At 63.0% G+C, this 12,316-nt stretch overlaps 4 pseudogenes; all 4 read right to left on the minus strand.

The window, feature by feature from the left end:
• Positions 1-469: 469 nt before the first annotated feature.
• Positions 470-592, minus strand: LOC142867934 (uncharacterized; annotated as a pseudogene).
• A 3,476-nt stretch (positions 593-4,068) lies between these two features.
• LOC142867912 (uncharacterized) lies at positions 4,069-4,191 on the minus strand (annotated as a pseudogene).
• Positions 4,192-7,960: 3,769 nt separating this feature from the next.
• On the minus strand, positions 7,961-8,079 carry LOC142867972 (uncharacterized; annotated as a pseudogene).
• A 3,814-nt stretch (positions 8,080-11,893) lies between these two features.
• On the minus strand, positions 11,894-12,012 carry LOC142867973 (uncharacterized; annotated as a pseudogene).
• Between the last annotated feature and the right edge of the window lie 304 nt (positions 12,013-12,316).

Raw genomic sequence — 12,316 nt, forward strand, 5'->3', positions numbered from 1 at the left:
TTTTAAAAATAACGACTCCAAAGAGAAAAGTAAAAGGAGGCCTGTGGAGCAGGTCTGGGTGTGACTCCGGATCTCCCAACATCAGCTGCCACCACCAAAGATTCCTACGTGGAGCCCATAGAACCCCAAAAGCAACGGGACGAGTTCTGGTCCCATACTCCCTCAAAATGACATCCTGGCCTCCTTCTGGAACTCCCTCCCCTCTCAGACTCTCAAGGTTTCCTCCAGCGTGTCGGTTCCCACAGAGCAGACCTTTGGTCTGAGACCTGACAGTCCAGATGCCACGCATGCTGCCGCGTGGCGGCGGTGTCGCGGCTTGGGACAAGAGGAGGCCCCACGGTGCGGGCTGGGGCGCCAGGCACCCCACGGCGGGCGCTGAGGGTGGGGGTGACCCCCACCCCGGGCCGCCGCCGCGCTCCCAGAAAGGGGACAGAACAAGAGGCAAAAAAAAAAAAAAAGAAGAAGAAGAAGCCTACGGCACCCGGTATTCCCAGGCGGTCTTCTCCCATCCAAGTACTAACCAGGCCCGACCCTGCTTAGCTTCCGAGACCAGAGGAGACCGGGGGGCGTTCAGGGTGGTGTGGCCCTAGACGGCGGAGGGCGCCCCTGCCCCGCTCAAGATCCCAGCGTCTCTGCGCTTCCCCGCCGCCTCCTCCCGCCCCAGGCCCCGCGCCCGGCCGGGCCTGTTGAGTTCGCCGGCCGGGTCCGGCGGGCTCCGAGGGACGGGGGTGACGGGCCGGGCCGGGCGGCCGGGGCGGGGGGCTGTCTCTCTCTCCACACACACACACTCACACTCACTCACACTCACACAAGATGCGCCTCCACGGCTGGACCCGCCAAGGTGGAGCCCTCCCAGCCCCCCTCGTCTCCTCGCCTGGCCTCCTTCACCTACCCGCTGCCCACCCCCAGCGCGTCGCCGCCGCTGACTGCGCACGCGCGCACCGGCACCGGGCGCTCGCCCTTTGACCCCAGCCAGGGGCCGCCCTCCCCCACAACCCCTTTCAGCTGTGCCCCCCGCCCTGTGGGCGGGCTGCCGCCTATTCCCCCGGGCCAGGGCTGGGGCACAGCGCAAGGGGGAGGGGAGCGAGTGTATGGGGCATCTCTCTCTGGGGATGTGTCCCATGGGTGGGGTGGGGTGGGGTGGGGTGGCGTGGTTTGTGGGGCGCTGAAGAAATCAGTCCCCTCCATCTCCTACCTCTGGAAAACGCCCAAGCCCTTGGAGAACTGCCGGCACCGCTACCGTGGGGGCCGGGACCCTCCTCTGTGTCCTCCTGTGGCCCGGTCCAAGGGGCCTGGGCCTGGCCGGGGCTGCATTGGACCCCGACCACCCTGGCGTGTGGACTCGCTAAAAATCGGCGATTAGATATTGGATTCCAGCTTCCTTGAGGTCATTTCACTAATGAGTGCACCGGAAAGAGTTTCCTAATCCATCTGTGAGGGTGGCAACTGAAAGAGAATTTGAAAGCTGACAGAATAGGCGAGGGAAGGCATAGGAGATTTCCACACCCAGCAAGGAAGACTTTCCCGAAATGGAAGAAAGAAAGGAGCAAACAGAGACACCGGTAGCCCGCCCGGAAAAGAGTCTGCCCCTGAGAGAAAGTACCCTGACCAGGTTCACCCGTGGGTGGGTGGCCAGCTAGCGGCATTCAGAAGAGCGAGGCCCGCAGTCTGTGCGGAAGACACCTGCACTCGGGTGTGTGTGGCGGCACGATTCACAAGCAGCTCCAGATGTTAAACCAAGGAGAAGCCAGGGAGTTCCCAACGCCCCAGGTGTCCTCAGCCCACGACTGGCTGCTGTGGGAATGCGAAGCCCGGCTCCTTGTCTCAGAGCGGCACAACCAGGAGGTGTGACGTACACCCCGGGGTTCCCAGGAGGATCAGGCTGAAGCTGGGACTTGGCCTCAAAGTGTCCCCTCGCATGGCCACCCCCTTCCCCTTCCTGCTCCTCTACTCCTGGTGCCCCTCCATCCAGGGGCCAGACCTTAAAGAGTCACCGCAAGAGAATCCTGGTCCCCAAGGAGCCTTCTGGGGGACCGGTGCTGAGAGAGGTTGTGGGCATGGCCCGCTGGGGCTCTGCCCGACCCAGGGCTGAGAGATGCAACCTCCCAGCTCTGGGTCCCTGCAGGAAGCGTTGGCAAGCACAGGGCCGGTCCTCCAAAGGCCCAGGTGCAGGGAGCCCAGGCCAAGCAGCCTGTGGAAGAAGCCACTTGCCCTGCCACCCCGGGAACACGACTGCAGGCCCCGGCCCTTCCCACCTCCTCCTCCTCCTCCTCTTCCCCCCCGCCCCCCCCCCCGACATGGCACAGGGCTCAGAGACACCTCAGACTCTTGCTACCCAAAGTGCAAAGGGCATCAGTTGCTCCTCTAACCCCCCCCCCCGCCCAGCAGACCGCGTTGTCCAGCCAGCCCCCGGGCCTCCCTGGGGTGCCCAGCACAAAAGCGCAGACACCCACCGGACCCTCAATCTCAGCTTTCGGATGTTTTTGCCACTCTAAGGACCCGCAGGCCAGCTGGGCCTTCGGGCAGGACAGAGAGCCCCGGAATCCGACGTGGAGAGCTGCGTGTACATCCCCATCAGGAGGCGGTCCCCACCTCCGCGACTCTCCCCTTGCGGGGAGCGGCAGCCGCAGGGCCTCAGGGAAGACACCAGGCTGGGTCCCCGCGGCACAGCGGGGGCCCCGCACGCGACTTAGGGACGGCTGCTGGAGACTTCTGCGGCCACCCTGCTGCCGGGTTTCTGGAGGGCTTCCTGGAAGCAGCGTCCACACCAAGCCCTTGGAAGGCCCAGGCGACGGAGGAGCCGGTCAGGCAGGGGCCGAGGACGGTGAGAGGCCGGACGGGCGGGAAGGAGCATGTCAGGCAGGGGCAGAGGACGGTGACAGGCCGGGCGGGAAGGAGCCGGTCAGGCGGGGGCCCGGGACAGTGACGGGCCTGGGCCTGGCCGGGGAGGAGTGCGTCAGGCAGGGGCAGAGGACACGGGCTGGGTAAGGGTTAGGGTGACAGTTAGGGCACAATTCACACAATCGCAAAGATGTGGAAGCGACCCGAGTGCCCATCCATCCAGGAGTGCATTAATAAAATGTGGCGCGTGGACACCACGGAGTGCCATTGGGCTGTGAGGAGCAGCGGTGAGAGGGCGCCTCTCGTGTTCTCCTGGCCAGAGCTGGAACCCGTTCCAGTAAGCCAAGTATCCCAAGAATGGACACACGAGCGCCCCGTGAGCGCGCTCACCAGCAAATGGGTACGAACGGATGGACACCTAAGTGGACAGAGAGGAATCACCTTCATCATCGGGTGGGTGTCGGGCGGGTGGGGGGAGGGGAGGGGCATACACCTCCATTAGGAATGGGGTGGGTGCGCACCGACTGGGGGATGGGCGCACTTGAAGCTCTGACCCGAGGGGGGAGGCTGGGAGAGGGCAACGTACCCGACCTTAACATTGGTGCCCCCACAATACGCTGGAACAACATGAGAGGTAAATGAATAAGAACACAGGGGGGAGGGGGCACGGGCAACACATGTCACCTGAATACTTGTACTCCCATCATCTGCTTGAAAAGAGAGAGAAAAGAAAATGCAATGAGAGAGGTAAGAGACACTTTTTAAAAATAACGACTCCAAAGAGAAAAGTAAAAGGAGGCCTGTGGAGCAGGTCTGGGTGTGACTCCGGATCCCCCAACATCAGCTGCCACCACCAAAGATTCCTACGTGGAGCCCATAGAACCCCAAAAGCAACGGGACGAGTTCTGGTCCCATACTCCCTCAAAATGACATCCTGGCCTCCTTCTGGAACTCCCTCCCCTCTCAGACTCTCAAGGTTTCCTCCAGCGTGTCGGTTCCCACAGAGCAGACCTTTGGTCTGAGACCTGACAGTCCAGATGCCACGCATGCTGCCGCGTGGCGGCGGTGTCGCGGCTTGGGACAAGAGGAGGCCCCACGGTGCGGGCTGGGGCGCCAGGCACCCCACGGCGGGCGCTGAGGGTGGGGGTGACCCCCACCCCGGGCCGCCGCCGCGCTCCCAGAAAGGGGACAGAACAAGAGGCAAAAAAAAAAAAAAAAAGAAGAAGAAGCCTACGGCACCCGGTATTCCCAGGCGGTCTTCTCCCATCCAAGTACTAACCAGGCCCAACCCTGCTTAGCTTCCGAGACCAGAGGAGACCGGGGGGCGTTCAGGGTGGTGTGGCCCTAGACGGCGGAGGGCGCCCCTGCCCCGCTCAAGATCCCAGCTTCTCTGCGCTTCCCCGCCGCCTCCTCCCGCCCCAGGCCCCGCGCCCGGCCGGGCCTGTTGAGTTCGCCGGCCGGGTCCGGCGGGCTCCGAGGGACGGGGGTGACGGGCCGGGCCGGGCGGCCGGGGCGGGCCGGGGCGGGGGGCTGTCTCTCTCTCCACACACACACACTCACACTCACTCACACTCACACAAGATGCGCCTCCACGGCTGGACCCGCCAAGGTGGAGCCCTCCCAGCCCCCCTCGTCTCCTCGCCTGGCCTCCTTCACCTACCCGCTGCCCACCCCCAGTGCGTCGCCGCCGCTGATTGCGCACGCGCGCACCGGGCGCTCGCCCTTTGACCCCAGCCAGGGGCCGCCCTCCCCCACAACCCCTTTCAGCTGTGCCCCCCGCCCTGTGGGCGGGCTGCCGCCTATTCCCCCGGGCCAGGGCTGGGGCACAGCGCAAGGGGGAGGGGAGCGAGTGTATGGGGCATCTCTCTCTGGGGATGTGTCCCATGGGTGGGGTGGGGTGGGGTGGGGTGGCGTGGTTTGTGGGGCGCTGAAGAAATCAGTCCCCTCCATCTCCTACCTCTGGAAAACGCCCAAGCCCTTGGAGAACTGCCGGCACCGCTACCGTGGGGGCCGGGACCCTCCTCTGTGTCCTCCTGTGGCCCGGTCCAAGGGGCCTGGGCCTGGCCGGGGCTGCATTGGACCCCGACCACCCTGGCGTGTGGACTCGCTAAAAATCGGCGATTAGATATTGGATTCCAGCTTCCTTGAGGTCATTTCACTAATGAGTGCACCGGAAAGAGTTTCCTAATCCATCTGTGAGGGTGGCAACTGAAAGAGAATTTGAAAGCTGACAGAATAGGCGAGGGAAGGCATAGGAGATTTCCACACCCAGCAAGGAAGACTTTCCCGAAATGGAAGAAAGAAAGGAGCAAACAGAGACACCGGTAGCCCGCCCGGAAAAGAGTCTGCCCCTGAGAGAAAGTACCCTGACCAGGTTCACCCGTGGGTGGGTGGCCAGCTAGCGGCATTCAGAAGAGCGAGGCCCGCAGTCTGTGCGGAAGACACCTGCACTCGGGTGTGTGTGGCGGCACGATTCACAAGCAGCTCCAGATGTTAAACCAAGGAGAAGCCAGGGAGTTCCCAACGCCCCAGGTGTCCTCAGCCCACGACTGGCTGCTGTGGGAATGCGAAGCCCGGCTCCTTGTCTCAGAGCGGGACAACCAGGAGGTGTGACGTACACCCCGGGGTTCCCAGGAGGATCAGGCTGAAGCTGGGACTTGGCCTGAAAGTGTCCCCTCGCATGGCCACCCCCTTCCCCTTCCTGCTCCTCTACTCCTGGTGCCCCTCCATCCAGGGGCCAGACCTTAAAGAGTCACCGCAAGAGAATCCTGGTCCCCAAGGAGCCTTCTGGGGGACCGGTGCTGAGAGAGGTTGTGGGCATGGCCCGCTGGGGCTCTGCCCGACCCAGGGCTGAGAGATGCAACCTCCCAGCTCTGGGTCCCTGCAGGAAGCGTTGGCAAGCACAGGGCCGGTCCTCCAAAGGCCCAGGTGCAGGGAGCCCAGGCCAAGCAGCCTGTGGAAGAAGCCACTTGCCCTGCCACCCCGGGAACACGACTGCAGGCCCCGGCCCTTCCCACCTCCTCCTCCTCCTCCTCTTCCCCCCCCGCCCCCCCCCCCGACATGGCACAGGGCTCAGAGACACCTCAGACTCTTGCTACCCAAAGTGCAAAGGGCATCAGTTGCTCCTCTAACCCCCCCCCCCGCCCAGCAGACCGCGTTGTCCAGCCAGCCCCCGGGCCTCCCTGGGGTGCCCAGCACAAAAGCGCAGACACCCACCGGACCCTCAATCTCAGTTTTCGGATGTTTTTGCCACTCTAAGGATCCGCAGGCCAGCTGGGCCTTCTGGCAGGACAGAGAGCCCCGGAATCCGACGTGGAGAGCTGGGTATACGTCCCCATGAGGATGCGGTCCCCACCTCCGCGGCTATCCCCTTGCGGGGAGCGGCAGCCGCGGGGCCTCAGAGAAGACACCAGCACGTCCCCAGCAGGCCACTTAGCGACGGCGGCCAGCCGGCGGACGGTTGGGTTGCGCGAGACGCTGCGGCCGCCCTGCTACCGGGTTCCTGGGAGGGCGTCCTGGAACCAGCGTCCACACCAAGCCCTTGGAAGGCCCAGGCGACGGAGGAGCCCCGTCAGGCAGGGGCCGAGGACGGTGACGGCCCGGGCGGGGAGGAGCGTGTCAGGCAGGGGCAGAGGACGGTGACAGGTGATAGGCCGGGCGGGAAGGAGTCAGTCAGGCAGGGGCCGTGGAGGAGACGGGCTGGGTAAGGGTTAGGGTTAGTGTCAGGGCACAAGTCACAATCGCAAAGACCTGGAAGCCACCCGAGTGCCCATCGACCCACGAGTGGGTAAATAAAATGTGGCGCGTGGACACCACGGAGTGCTATTCGGCTATGAGGAGCAGCGGTGAGGGGGCACCTCTCGTGGTTCTCCTGGCCAGAGCTGGAACCCGTTCCAGTAAGCCAAGTATCCCAAGAATGGACACACGAGCACCACGTGCTCGCGCTCACCAGCAAATGGGTACGAACCGATGGACACCTAAGTGGACACAGAGGAATCACCTTCTTCGGGTGGGTGTCGGGCGGGTGGGGGGAGGGGATGGGCATACACATCCATTAGGAATGGGGTGGGTACGCACCGACTGGGGGATGGGCGCACTTGAAGCTCTGACCCGAGGGGGGAGGCTGGGAGAGGGCAACGCACCCGACCTTAACATTGGTGCCCCCACAATATGCTGGAACAACATGAGAGGTAAATGAATAAGAACACGGGGGGGGAGGGGGGCACGGGCAACACATGTCACCTTAATACTTGGACTCCCATCATCTGCTTGAAAAGAGAGAGAAAAGAAAATGCAATAATAGAGATAAGAGACACTTTTTCAAAATAATGAATCCGGCCGGGCGCTGTGGCTCACGCCTGTAATCCTAGCACTTGGGAGGCCGAGGCGGGCGGATTGCTCAAGGTCAGGAGTTCAAAACCAGCCTGAGCAAGAGCGAGACCCCGTCTCTACTATAAATAGTAAGAAATTAATTGGCCAACTGATATATATATAAAAAATTAGCGGGGCATGGTGGCGCATGCCTGCAGTCCCAGCTACCCGGGAGGCTGAGGCAGAAGGATCACTCGAGCCCAGGAGTTTGAAGTTGCTGTGAGCTAGGCTGACGCCACGGCACTCACTCTAGCCTGGGCAACAAACCGAGACTCTGTCTCAAAAAAAAAAAAAAAAAAAAATGAATCCGAAGAGAAAAGTAAAAGGAGGCCTGTGGAGCAGGTCTGGGTGTGACTCCGGATCCCCGAACATCAGGTGCCACCACCAAAGATTCCTACGTGTAGCTCATAGAACCCCAAAAGCAACGGGAGGAGTTCTGGTCACATACTCCCTCAAAATGACATCCTGGCCTTCTTCTGGAACTCCCTCCCCTCTCAGACTCTCAAGGTTTCCTCCAGCGTGTCGGCTCCCACAGAGCAGACCTTAGGTCTGAGACCTGACTGTCCAGAAGCCACGCATGCTGCCGCGTGGCGGCGGTGTCACGGCTCGGGACAAGAGGAGGCCCCACGGTGCGGGCTGGGGCGCCAGGCACCGCGGCGGGCGCTGAGGGTGGGGGTCACCCCCACCCCGGGCCGCCCCCGCACTCCCAGAAACGCTACAGAACCAGAGGCAAAAAAAAAAAAGAAGAAGCCTACGGCACCCGGTATTCCCGGGCGGTCTCCCATCCAAGTTCTAACCAGGCCCGACCCTGCTTAGCTTCCGAGACCAGACGGGATCGGGCGCGTTCGGGGTGGTGTGGCCGTGGACGGCGGAGGGCGCCCCTGCCCCGCTCAAGAAGCCGAGCCTCTCTGCGCTTCCCCGCCGCCTCCTCCCGCCCCAGGCCCCGCGCCGGGCCGGGCCTGTTGAGTTCGCCGGCCGGGTCCCGCGGGCTCCGAGGGACGGGGGTGACAGGCGGGGCGGGCAGGGAGCGGCGGGCCGGGGTTGGGGGCTGTCTCTGTATACACACACACTCACACTCACACTCACTCACTCACTCACACTCACACAAGATGCGCCTCCACGGCTGGACCCGCCAAGGTGGAGCCCTCCCAGCCCCCCTCGTCTCCTCGCCTGGCCTCCTTCACCTACCCGCTGCCCACCCCCAGCGCGTCGCCGCCGCTGACTGCGCACGCGCGCACCGGCACCGGGCGCTCGCCCTTTGACCCCAGCCAGGGGCCGCCCTCCCCCACAACCCCTTTCAGCTGTGCCCCCCGCCCTGTGGGCGGGCTGCCGCCTATTCCCCCGGGCCAGGGCTGGGGCACAGCGCAAGGGGGAGGGGAGCGAGTGTATGGGGCATCTCTCTCTGGGGATGTGTCCCATGGGTGGGGTGGGGTGGGGTGGGGTGGCGTGGTTTGTGGGGCGCTGAAGAAATCAGTCCCCTCCATCTCCTACCTCTGGAAAACGCCCAAGCCCTTGGAGAACTGCCGGCACCGCTACCGTGGGGGCCGGGACCCTCCTCTGTGTCCTCCTGTGGCCCGGTCCAAGGGGCCTGGGCCTGGCCGGGGCTGCATTGGACCCCGACCACCCTGGCGTGTGGACTCGCTAAAAATCGGCGATTAGATATTGGATTCCAGCTTCCTTGAGGTCATTTCACTAATGAGTGCACCGGAAAGAGTTTCCTAATCCATCTGTGAGGGTGGCAACTGAAAGAGAATTTGAAAGCTGACAGAATAGGCGAGGGAAGGCATAGGAGATTTCCACACCCAGCAAGGAAGACTTTCCCGAAATGGAAGAAAGAAAGGAGCAAACAGAGACACCGGTAGCCCGCCCGGAAAAGAGTCTGCCCCTGAGAGAAAGTACCCTGACCAGGTTCACCCGTGGGTGGGTGGCCAGCTAGCGGCATTCAGAAGAGCGAGGCCCGCAGTCTGTGCGGAAGACACCTGCACTCGGGTGTGTGTGGCGGCACGATTCACAAGCAGCTCCAGATGTTAAACCAAGGAGAAGCCAGGGAGTTCCCAACGCCCCAGGTGTCCTCAGCCCACGACTGGCTGCTGTGGGAATGCGACGCCCGGCTCCTTGTCTCAGAGCCGGACAACCAGGAGGTGTGACGTACACCCCGGGGTTCCCAGGAGGATCAGGCTGAAGCTGGGACTTGGCCTGAAAGTGTCCCCTCGCATGGCCACCCCCTTCCCCTTCCTGCTCCTCTACTCCTGGTGCCCCTCCATCCAGGGGCCAGACCTTAAAGAGTCACCGCAAGAGAATCCTGGTCCCCAAGGAGCCTTCTGGGGGACCGGTACTGAGAGAGGTTGTGGGCATGGCCCGCTGGGGCTCTGCCCGACCCAGGGCTGAGAGATGCAACCTCCCAGCTCTGGGTCCCTGCAGGAAGCGTTGGCAAGCACAGGGCCGGTCCTCCAAAGGCCCAGGTGCAGGGAGCCCAGGCCAAGCAGCCTGTGGAAGAAGCCACTTGCCCTGCCACCCCGGGAACACGACTGCAGGCCCCGGCCCTTCCCACCTCCTCCTCCTCCTCCTCTTCCCCCCCCGCCCCCCCCCCCGACATGGCACAGGGCTCAGAGACACCTCAGACTCTTGCTACCCAAAGTGCAAAGGGCATCAGTTGCTCCTCTAACCCCCCCCCCCGCCCAGCAGACCGCGTTGTCCAGCCAGCCCCCGGGCCTCCCTGGGGTGCCCAGCACAAAAGCGCAGACACCCACCGGACCCTCAATCTCAGTTTTCGGATGTTTTTGCCACTCTAAGGATCCGCAGGCCAGCTGGGCCTTCTGGCAGGACAGAGAGCCCCGGAATCCGACGTGGAGAGCTGGGTATACGTCCCCATGAGGATGCGGTCCCCACCTCCGCGGCTATCCCCTTGCGGGGAGCGGCAGCCGCGGGGCCTCAGAGAAGACACCAGGCTGGGCCCCCACGGCACAGCGGGAGCACGTCCCCCGCAGGCCACTTAGCGACGGCGGCCAGCCGGCGGACGGTTGGGTTGCGCGAGACGCTGCGGCCGCCCTGCTACCGGGTTCCTGGGAGGGCGTCCTGGAACCAGCGTCCACACCAAGCCCTTGGAAGGCCCAGGCGACGGAGGAGCCCCGTCAGGCAGGGGCCGAGGACGGTGACGGCCCGGGCGGGGAGGAGCGTGTCAGGCAGGGGCAGAGGACGGTGACAGGTGATAGGCCGGGCGGGAAGGAGTCAGTCAGGCAGGGGCCGTGGAGGAGACGGGCTGGGCAAGGGTTAGGGTTAGTGTCAGGGCACAAGTCACAATCGCAAAGACCTGGAAGCCACCCGAGTGCCCATCGACCCACGAGTGGGTAAATAAAATGTGGCGCGTGGACACCACGGAGTGCTATTCGGCTATGAGGAGCAGCGGTGAGGGGGCACCTCTCGTGGTTCTCCTGGCCAGAGCTGGAACCCGTTCCAGTAAGCCAAGTATCCCAAGAATGGACACACGAGCACCACGTGCTCGCGCTCACCAGCAAATGGGTACGAACCGATGGACACCTAAGTGGACACAGAGGAATCACCTTCTTCGGGTGGGTGTCGGGCGGGTGGGGGGAGGGGATGGGCATACACATCCATTAGGAATGGGGTGGGTACGCACCGACTGGGGGATGGGCGCACTTGAAGCTCTGACCCGAGGGGGGAGGCTGGGAGAGGGCAACGCACCCGACCTTAACATTGGTGCCCCCACAATATGCTGGAACAACATGAGAGGTAAATGAATAAGAACACGGGGGGGGGAGGGGGGCACGGGCAACACATGTCACCTTAATACTTGGACTCCCATCATCTGCTTGAAAAGAGAGAGAAAAGAAAATGCAATAATAGAGATAAGAGACACTTTTTCAAAATAATGAATCCGGCCGGGCGCTGTGGCTCACGCCTGTAATCCTAGCACTTGGGAGGCCGAGGCGGGCGGATTGCTCAAGGTCAGGAGTTCAAAACCAGCCTGAGCAAGAGCGAGACCCCGTCTCTACTATAAATAGTAAGAAATTAATTGGCCAACTGATATATATATAAAAAATTAGCGGGGCATGGTGGCGCATGCCTGCAGTCCCAGCTACCCGGGAGGCTGAGGCAGAAGGATCACTCGAGCCCAGGAGTTTGAAGTTGCTGTGAGCTAGGCTGACGCCACGGCACTCACTCTAGCCTGGGCAACAAACCGAGACTCTGTCTCAAAAAAAAAAAAAAAAAAAAAATGAATCCGAAGAGAAAAGTAAAAGGAGGCCTGTGGAGCAGGTCTGGGTGTGACTCCGGATCCCCGAACATCAGGTGCCACCACCAAAGATTCCTACGTGTAGCTCATAGAACCCCAAAAGCAACGGGAGGAGTTCTGGTCACATACTCCCTCAAAATGACATCCTGGCCTTCTTCTGGAACTCCCTCCCCTCTCAGACTCTCAAGGTTTCCTCCAGCGTGTCGGCTCCCACAGAGCAGACCTTAGGTCTGAGACCTGACTGTCCAGAAGCCACGCATGCTGCCGCGTGGCGGCGGTGTCACGGCTCGGGACAAGAGGAGGCCCCACGGTGCGGGCTGGGGCGCCAGGCACCGCGGCGGGCGCTGAGGGTGGGGGTCACCCCCACCCCGGGCCGCCCCCGCACTCCCAGAAACGCTACAGAACCAGAGGCAAAAAAAAAAAAGAAGAAGCCTACGGCACCCGGTATTCCCGGGCGGTCTCCCATCCAAGTTCTAACCAGGCCCGACCCTGCTTAGCTTCCGAGACCAGACGGGATCGGGCGCGTTCGGGGTGGTGTGGCCGTGGACGGCGGAGGGCGCCCCTGCCCCGCTCAAGAAGCCGAGCCTCTCTGCGCTTCCCCGCCGCCTCCTCCCGCCCCAGGCCCCGCGCCGGGCCGGGCCTGTTGAGTTCGCCGGCCGGGTCCCGCGGGCTCCGAGGGACGGGGGTGACAGGCGGGGCGGGCAGGGAGCGGCGGGCCGGGGTTGGGGGCTGTCTCTGTATACACACACACTCACACTCACACTCACTCACTCACACTCACACTCACACAAGATGCGCCTCCACGGCTGGACCCGCCAAGGTGGAGACCTTCAAGCCCCCCTCCTCTCCTTG

Source organism: Microcebus murinus, unplaced genomic scaffold, assembly GCF_040939455.1.
Source record: "Microcebus murinus isolate Inina unplaced genomic scaffold, M.murinus_Inina_mat1.0 scaf023_hap2_Mmur4.0, whole genome shotgun sequence".
NCBI classification, from domain to species: domain Eukaryota; kingdom Metazoa; phylum Chordata; class Mammalia; order Primates; family Cheirogaleidae; genus Microcebus; species Microcebus murinus.